The following is an 8,938-nucleotide window of genomic DNA, read 5'->3' as shown; positions in this document are numbered from 1 at the left end:
AGCACTTGCTAGCCAGTGGACAGAGGTTCCAAAGCCAAGTGGGCTGGGGCCTGGGTCCCAATACTAAAATGTAGTTGTTAGACCAACTCTAGGACAGGGTGGCTGTGGAGCGATGAATGAGTCCCTAGACAACATAGTGAGTATGGTGCCTTCTTATTTTCCCCCTCTTCCACCCAGAATGGCAAGTGAACTGTACAGAGGCACCTCTGGCCTTGCACTGACAAAGGACAGCAGCTGTGAGTGGGGTGCAGAGAGAGGATGGTTCATGTTAAAGGACTTTTGGTTCTTGGACTTATGAACTGTCGGGGGAAGGACACTGCCCAGCTTATTTAGGGGGTGGGTCTTTTCCTCATGGTTTATGCTTATGTGTTGGGGCTGCTGACATGACTTCTGCTAACCCTGGGCTTACGTTGCAATGTAGACATGCCCTGAGAGTGCATCTATACTGTGATAAAATCCCTGTGGCCTTGCTGGCCTGGATAATCTGATTTGGATTCCTGGGGCTTAGACTGGAGCCCAGGTTCGGAGACCCTCACCCCTCGTGGGATCTCAGAGGGTGGGCTCAAGCCCAAGTGTCTACACTGTAATTTTATAACCCTGCAGCACAAGCCCCACAAGCCTGAATCAACTGACCCAGGGTTTGAGAATAGTGACTTGAGTGTGTTAATGGCAGTGTAGACATAATGCTAGGCTATGTCCACACTGCAATGAAAAACCCCCGGCTGTCCCATGCCAGCTCAGGCTCCCGGGGCTTGGGCTGTGGGGTGATAAATTTGCAGAGTAGACATCTCGGCTCAGGCTCAATACCGGGCTCTGGACCTCACAAGATTGGGAGAGAATTTAGCAAGCAAAAAACGTAAAATGGCAGTGGAGTATTTCCATGGACTCATGACATTTCTCCATTGGTCTGTCTGCTTTGGGGCAAAGACAAGAACACGTCCTGCTGCATTCGTTATTTCAAAGGGCAGTTTAGGATTTTCTTTCTCACACAGGGTGCACAAAGCAGCACTCAATCCTTACTGGAAACTAAAAGAGCTGCCTGCAGATTCTGTCAGCCACAATGTGCCATTTGGTGTGAGAGCCCAGACCTGCCCCTGTCCCGGAGGGATGGGATCATCTGCAAAGAGCTTGGAACACTGACCTATCAGCTCTTAACTCCCAAACTTTCAGTAACTCTATTGTCAGTGCCTGTGAGTGTAATTTAAACCATAAGAACAGCCATACTGGGCTGGACCAAAAGCCCATCTAGCTCTGTGTTTTGTCCTCTGACAGTAGCCACTACCAGGTGCCCCAAGAGTTACTCAACAAGGCATCATTGAGAGTTGAACCCAGGATCTCCTGTTTAAGAAGCAGCTGCTTGACCCAGCTAAGCTACAGTTCCTTCCTGTGGCTAAAATACACTGTCTACTCACACCTGACTCCCTGCCATTCCCCACCAGGGCCTGACAAGCTTTGCATGTGTTTGGATTCTGCAAAGCAGAGGAGAAGGTGACGTTTTCCTTGCAAGTCGTGTGTGTGTGTGAATCTTTGGCCAGGTCTGCACTACAAAGTTACTTCATCATCATTATATTGCTCAGGTGTGTGAAAAACACACAACACTCCCTCAGTCGGCAGCTTGTGGCTGGTGTACACACTGCAATACCACGTCTGGCTACAAAACTGCCCTGTTTTGGTGACAAAATTAAACCACCTCGACGAGAGGCCTAGAGCTTTTTGCAGCAAACTTAAAGTGACAAATTGTCAGTGTAAATGCTGCTGGTCATTACATCACCATAACTGGCCTCCACCAGCATCCCATAAAGTCTGCCATGAACTCATCTGCCCTGCATTCCTGCTACAGAGGCTGGGCCCCTCCCCTTTCATAGCTCCAGAAAGTTCTAACAGCTGAGTCGCTATCTACACTGGGATTAGGTTGATATAACTGCATTGCCAGCCTAAGTAATGTAATTACACCAACCTAATTTTGTAGCGTAGACCTGGCCAAAGAATCACACACACACCTTGGGAGCAAAACTTCACCTGCTCCTCTGCTTTACAGAATCCAAACACGAGCAATGCTTGTCAGGGCCCAGTGGGACTTGTCAGAGACTCAGGTGTGAGCACATAAGCATGAAAAAACAGCAGGCACCATGGTTTAGTTGGTTAAAGTACCTGTTTTGTTAACAGGAGATCCTGGGTTCAACTCCCAGTAGTGCCTAGGTTAGTGGCTTTTGGGTCACCTGGTATTGGCTACTGTCAGAAGACAAGATTCAGAGCTAGGTGGACCTACTGTTTAAATTACACTCAAAGGCATTGATAATAGAGTGACTGAAAGTTTGGGTGTTGAGAGCTGATAGGTCAGTGGTCCAGTTCCCTCAATGTGGTTTTACCTTTTCCACTTCCTAACCTCCCTCCCAACCGCTGGAAAATTACAATGCAGACATATGGGCATGAGCCCAACCTCTGAGGCCCCATGAGGGGCGAGGGTTTCTGAACTCAGGCTTCACTGTGAACACAAATATCTGCACCACAGTTTTTAGCCCCTCAGCTTTACATCCAGGATCCCAAGTCAGATGACCCAGGTCAGCCCTGCTGCCATCTTTATCCCAGGAGAGATGGACTCCAAGGGTACGTCTCCATTGCAATGGAAGCCCAGGTGTAGCACACTGTGCTCAGAGCAGCACCTGGAAGCCCCATATTCACCACTCTCATATAATGATGACATGGTTTGTACAAAGTCTGCCTGGTGAGGTATCATTTCAAAAGTCTTGATCTGTTGAACATTAATATTTTGTTGGACTGTGTGTGCTCGCATTGGTTGGGAAGTTATGAAGTTTTGCTCTGTGTGCATTACTGAGATATGTTATGAGGTTGAGAAATGCCCCCCACCAGCCTTTCAGGTGCGACAAGGGAGGAGCCAGACTCGCTGCTGTCCCATTGAAGGTATCCACACTCCCAAGGACTATGCCAGGAACCGTGTACAATGCAGGCTTCTCCAAGATAGCACAGAGACAATGGACACCGCTTGACTCACATGGTAGCAAAGGAGCTTCCTAGCAAGTTAGATGAAACTATGAAAGAGGGGAAGAGACATCATGACTTGGCCTCTCTTCCCCACAACTCAACAGCTGGAAACACACCTGGAGGACAAAGACTGAACTGATTCAGAAATCAGAAGAGAATAATAATAATACTTTCAAACCAAAGTCCCCAAACAGACTAGTATTGGTTTTTCAGCAAAATTTTTCAGTTTGGGGAATTTTGTTTTCTCAGTCAGAACTTGCCAAGGGAAGCAGGGAGATAATGTTTGAGTTGCCTCCTTCAGAACAGCTTGGCCTAGACACTAGCTCTGGTTCACTGTTCTGGCTTTGCTCGAGTTGAGGGTATTTTAATAATTTGGGCGGCTCCCAGGGTGTTTGGGGGAGATGATGAGGATGTTACCTTTAGAGACAAAAACTAAGAAATACAGGACTAGAGATTTTCTTTCTTTCTTTCTTTATGTAGAAATCTGGGATTTAGACATTTTATTTAAATCGGGGGTGGGGTCTGAGTTTCTAAGAAGGTTTTTGTTTGCAAGAAGCAACATTGTTTGGTTTGTCATTGTAGCAAAGGGGGAGATGGTTGTCTATAAAGGAGGGGTGAAAACTAAATGCATCCAGAAAGAAGGGGATTTGAACCTATGCATGCAGAGAACAATAGATTAGCAGTCGGCCACTTTAACCACTTGGCTATTTCATCTGAGTGGTCAAGAATGAGACAGTAGGAGAAATCTAAGGCCAGCAGGGATAGGTACAATATGTACTTTTTAAATATTAAGCGGAAGCAGGGGCTGATTGAGCTCCCTCCTCACATCTAGTTAGGAGCTGGGGGAAAGACTTCAGGAACAGCCTGTGTTTGCATAGACACACCTACTCTGCCTAGCGATGCAGCATGATGGGGCCACTTTCCTAAAAGGACCGGTGTTGGCTGGTTACAAATCACTTTAGGATTGAGTGGAATGAAATGTTATTATCCTTCCTGCATGAGTGAAGAGCAGGAGAACATAGCTAGCCGGCCCTGATGGAGGGGTAGGTGGGTGAGGAATAGCCTTTATTGGGCTGCATAGAAGTGATTGAGAACATCATCCTAGAACAGTGGTCCCCAAATATTTCACACTGTGCCCTTTTATGCATGGCCGTGGACCCTCAGAAGCCACAGTCAAGAACTGAGGCTGGGAGTGGGGTGTTACTTGCTGGGGAGAGGGGTGCAGACAGGGGTAAGGGAGTCCAGGCCAAGCTGGGAGCCAGAGGCCCAGGCTGAGGGTGGGGTTGGGGAAGAGCTGGGACAGAGTTGGGCTGAGTGGTGCTCCCTCCATGGGGGCTGGCTCAGGCCCTGAGGTGCCCCCATGAAGGTTCCTCTGTGTCCCCCTAGGAGTTATGCCCCACATTTTGGGGACCACTGAACCCTACTCACTAATCAGGGGCTAGTGATGCCAAAGGCCAGGGAAAAGGAGAACAAGTGCGGGACCCCCAGCACTGGAACCATGTGAAGGGGCTGCAGGAGAGGGTCGTGGCTGGTGGCACAGGGAGTTAAGGGCAAAGGCAGCACAGGTGGGGGCAAGAGTTAGGGGAGAAGGAGGTGCAAGGGTTGGGAGTGCAGGAGCTAGCGGTAAAGGGGGAGTGGGGATCATCCAGGGGCAATGGGGAAGTGCCTAAGTACAAGCTTTGCCCAGGGCACCATTTCCCCTAATGCTGGTCTGAGCAAACAATTGGAAATGACCCTTCAGTAAGACCAGAACCATAGTGTAGAAAAGCCCCTTTGTTAAGTGGTTGTGGCGGAGTGCTTAGGGAGATGGGTTAAAAAACACTGGGTGTCTTTCTGTGGAGGTTTGATTTTTGCCTGCTACGCAAGGCTGGTGTGTGGTGTCTTCATGGCTGTACTTTCAGTGTCTGATCACCCACAGTGCCACAGGGAGCCAAGTCTAGACATATTCAGAGGCTCTATGCCAGGGTTTATCAAACTTCCTTTCACTACACACCCCTTCTGCCAAAAAAAACTTACTACGTAGCTCTGGAAAAAGGGACCAAGTCCCTCCCCACTGGGTAGAAGCAGGGGAGACTAAGCCCAGCCCCAGTTGGGGGAAGGCAAAACCAGAGCTTAAGGGATTCAGCCCTGGGTGGTGGGGCTCAGACTTTTGGCTTCAGCCCCAGGCCCCAACAAGTCTAATCCCAGTTTTGGTGACCCCATTAAAACAGGGTTATGACCCACTTTGGGGTCCTGACTCACAGTCTGAGAACCACTGCTCTATGCTGATTGGAGAGTTTTTTCCTGTGGGTGTAGTTAATCCACTTCCCCAAAAGGTGGCAGCTATGTCAGTGGGAGAAGCTATATTGGTGGGTGTGCAAGCTGTGGAGATTATCACATTTAAGAAGTTTTATCAAACCCCATTTTTAAAACCACCTGTGGTCTGTGAATGGCAAAGGAGCTTGATGAAGCAAGGTCTGTCCATCAAAGTCCTGGATATCACAGTTTTATACTGTTGTCATAGGTGTATAGCTTGATAGTAGAGTACTTAACTACAGCTCAATGGGTCTTTGGTTCAAACCTCTGTGTTCTCTTTTAAACTTCTTTCTTTTTTTTTAAAAAAAGGAAAACATTTTCATTTCCATTCTTCATTATATTCAGGAGTTCCACTATACAGGGATACTTGATATGAATGTAAACACTCAACATTTTGCTGTCCATATGCATAAAAACCTAGCAAAGCTGTCCATCAGCTGAAATCAGTTCCAGTCCTCTAAATGACTAGTTTATGTTTTCATCAATTAAACAAAGGTATCATAAGAAAGAACATTTGCAGATCCCTCTTCTCCAGGAGCTGTGCTGTGCAGAAGACCAAGAGCCACATCCAGCTGCAGTTCAGGAGTCTGATGACCAAAGAGCCAACAAATATTCTGAAGGTTGGAGAAAAATACCTTCTAGTGAGCTATTGAACGAGCTCAACCTGTTTAGCTTATCAAAAGAAGATTGAAAGGTTACTTCACTGAAGTGTTGAATGGTTTTAATGGAGGGAAAAGATTGGGTATGAAAGGCTCTTTAATCGAGCAGAGAAAGGCATAACAAGACCCAATGGCTGGAAGGTGAAAAGAGACAAATTCATATTACAAATAAGACACAAATATTCAACAGCAAGGATGATTCACCACAGAAAGAATGTACCAAGGAAAGTGATGGATTCTCCATCTCCTGATGTCATTTAATGAAGACTAGATGCCTTTCCGGAATGTGTTTGCCCCAATAGTAGCTATTGTTTCACACAGGAGGCCTGTGATATGCAGGGGGTCAGATTAGATGCTCTAATTGTCTCTTCCAGCCATAAAGTCGACTAATTTCTGAAAAACTGAGTGTAGCATTGGGAGCAGCGTCTGATGCTTTCCTGTCTAGTCGGCTTGCTGCCTAGAACGAACGCTCCTTGAGTGGGGTGATCCACAGAGAGTAGCTCAAACCTCCAAAGTGCCTGGCCAGGGGCAGGACATAAGCACAGCAAGGGAGGGATGTGGCAGTGACATCACAAAGGCCTTTTGCAGGACCTCAGACTATTGGTCAAAGGTGGTGGGGAGGTGGTGACCTCACAGAGAGATGCTGACATCAGCCAGGCACGAAAGGGGCGAGGAGCCAGGGAAACCTCAGAGACCCCTGTGGCTTTACTTCACCAAGTCTCCTTCTCCAGGTCTCTCTTTGAGGACTGAGAGAGTATTCGGGTTCACGTACGTGAGCACCAGGAGGAATCTCTTTCGAGTTTTCCCCTTCCCTTTTCCTGATTTTACTAGATAACAACTGTCTCTGTTCAGAAGGTAAGAGCCTTCTTGAGGTTTGAAACCTGTTCAGTCTGATCCATCTGCTGACAGTTGAATTCTAGGCATGGAAATCACCACCTTAAGGAGGCCGAATTTTATTCTGCACCTGGGATTTTGTCCCTTAGAAACACTGGGGACAATAGGGTTTGTCCTTTTTGTTACACCTTTTCCTCCATCCCTCTCTCCCTCCTTTCTCTTTGTCTCTTGCTTCTTTTGTCCTTTCTCCTCTTCCCCTCCCAACACCAGAAGGTGTGTGTGTCTATGTGTGTGTGTTGCAGGGGAGTACTTGGCAGCTCCCACTGTGGGAGGTCCACCCAAAAATGTGAGGCTGAAATAGTGCTCTGGCAGTGACCCCACCCGTGACCTGGGCCATCCTTTGGGCTCTCTGGTGAGAATCCTCAGCCTCCCATCCTCAGTCTCTGCCCTGATTGGCTGAGCAGGGGGTTATTGACACGGAGGAGACTCAGGTCCTTGTTCTTCTCTTTTAAAACCAAGTAAATAAGTCATAACCAGTCATACGTTTGACAAATTTTGCTGCTTTCTGCATTAACTGTCTCTGAGCAGTTCATGGTTCTCTCTAACATTGCAGTTCTCAAATACATGCTGAATAATTACTGTGCACTGTTTTTGGTCTGCAGGTCATTTGAGAACACTTTATTCAAGTCATTCAGTGTTTGAAATTCATGATCTGATGCTTAGTTTGAAAATCAGGGCTCTTGGGTCCTGTTCCCAACTCTGCCACTGGCTGGCTGTGTGACCTAAGACAAGTCAATTCTCCTTTCTCAGCCTTAGCTTCTCCCTCTTTCAAGTAGGGATACTAATGCTCTGCTCCTACCTATCTCACGGTGGGTGGAGGATGGGGATCCATTGAAGAGTGTCACTAGGAGTAGTGCGTATTATGAGGTGTCCTATCACGTTTACTCAGAGCAGATTATGACATAATAGAATAGCTGAAATAGTCTTTTTCATTTGTATTTTTTTATTTTGAAATTAAGAGCAGCAACTACTTAGCTCAGGTTGAAGCATCTTTTCTAATTTTTGAGATCTAAGTGTCTCCTCTTTGTTTGCGACGAGACAATTTAACACACTCTGACAAACAGGAGATGCTTTTGTTTTGCAACAAAATCTTTTTGCCAAGAACTTTCATCCCACTTGTTTTGATTTTGAGAAACAAATTGGTTTAGTCTGAAGGGGATTTTCTGACTGAAATGGTTTCAATTAAATTTCCCCACCATCTCGATTCCTGGGCTCTATCCCTGCCTCTAGGGGGGTTTGCTGTTTGTTAGAACAAGAGTTAGGACTGGTGGCTTCTCTTTCTGGCTCTGCCACTGCCTTGCTGTGTAGCCCCTTGGGTAGGCCACTTCACTTCTCTGGATCTCAGGCTCCTCCCCATCTGTCCAATGGGAAGAGGGACAATTCTCGAACTCTGGGCAGTCGTGAGCCTGAGTGAGATAAGGGGCGTTAAAGCCCTCTGTGAAGGAGAAAGGGGAGTTTCACGGTGTTTAGCACCAAGGAATTCTAAAGTTTGCTAAAATGTCTAATCTGTGGAAACAAGAAATGGTCGGGGCCAAACTTTTTAACCACTGCCTTTATTAAAGCCCATTCAGGAAGGTGAGTCCCTGTCTCTTAAGTACCTGGGGTTCTTTGCCAGCAGGAGAGAAGAGGTTCCTGCCTCTGTTTTTGTGGCCTTAACAAACCAGGTGTTGTGCTTCAGTTCTCGTCTGAGATCCCTGAAAAAGAACACCTTCTCATTCATGAACAAGACAGGATCTATTTTTAAAAGGGGAACAAAGAGACCCCTGAGACTTACAGACTAGCTAGCCTCACTTCCATAGCTGGGGAGATACTGGAATAGATTCTTAAACAATCAGTTTGTCGTGGCACGTACAGGATACCTTGGTTCTTAGGACGAGTGAGCATGGGTTTGTCAAGAACAGATCATTCCAAACCAATCCTCTCTCCTTCTTTGGAAGGGTTCTGGGCCTGTTGGAGGTGGGTAAACATTAGATGGGATCTATCTCGGTGTTACTGAGGCTTTTGACACAGTCCGGTAGGGCAATCTCACAAGCAAATGAGGGAAATGCGGTCTAGACACATTCAGTGTGATGTGGGTGCAGAGCTGG

At 47.0% G+C, this 8,938-nt stretch overlaps 1 non-coding gene across 1 annotated transcript; it reads left to right on the top strand.

Moving 5' to 3' along the window:
• The first annotated feature begins 2,123 nt into the window (after nucleotides 1-2,123).
• TRNAT-UGU lies at nucleotides 2,124-2,197 on the top strand. The gene has a single exon. It is a non-coding gene; the product is annotated as a tRNA-Thr (tRNA).
• The last annotated feature ends 6,741 nt before the right edge of the window (nucleotides 2,198-8,938 follow it).

Source organism: Gopherus evgoodei, unplaced genomic scaffold, assembly GCF_007399415.2.
Source record: "Gopherus evgoodei ecotype Sinaloan lineage unplaced genomic scaffold, rGopEvg1_v1.p scaffold_328_arrow_ctg1, whole genome shotgun sequence".
In the NCBI taxonomy this organism is placed as follows: domain Eukaryota; kingdom Metazoa; phylum Chordata; order Testudines; family Testudinidae; genus Gopherus; species Gopherus evgoodei.
This window is presented reverse-complemented; position numbering and strand designations above follow the sequence as displayed.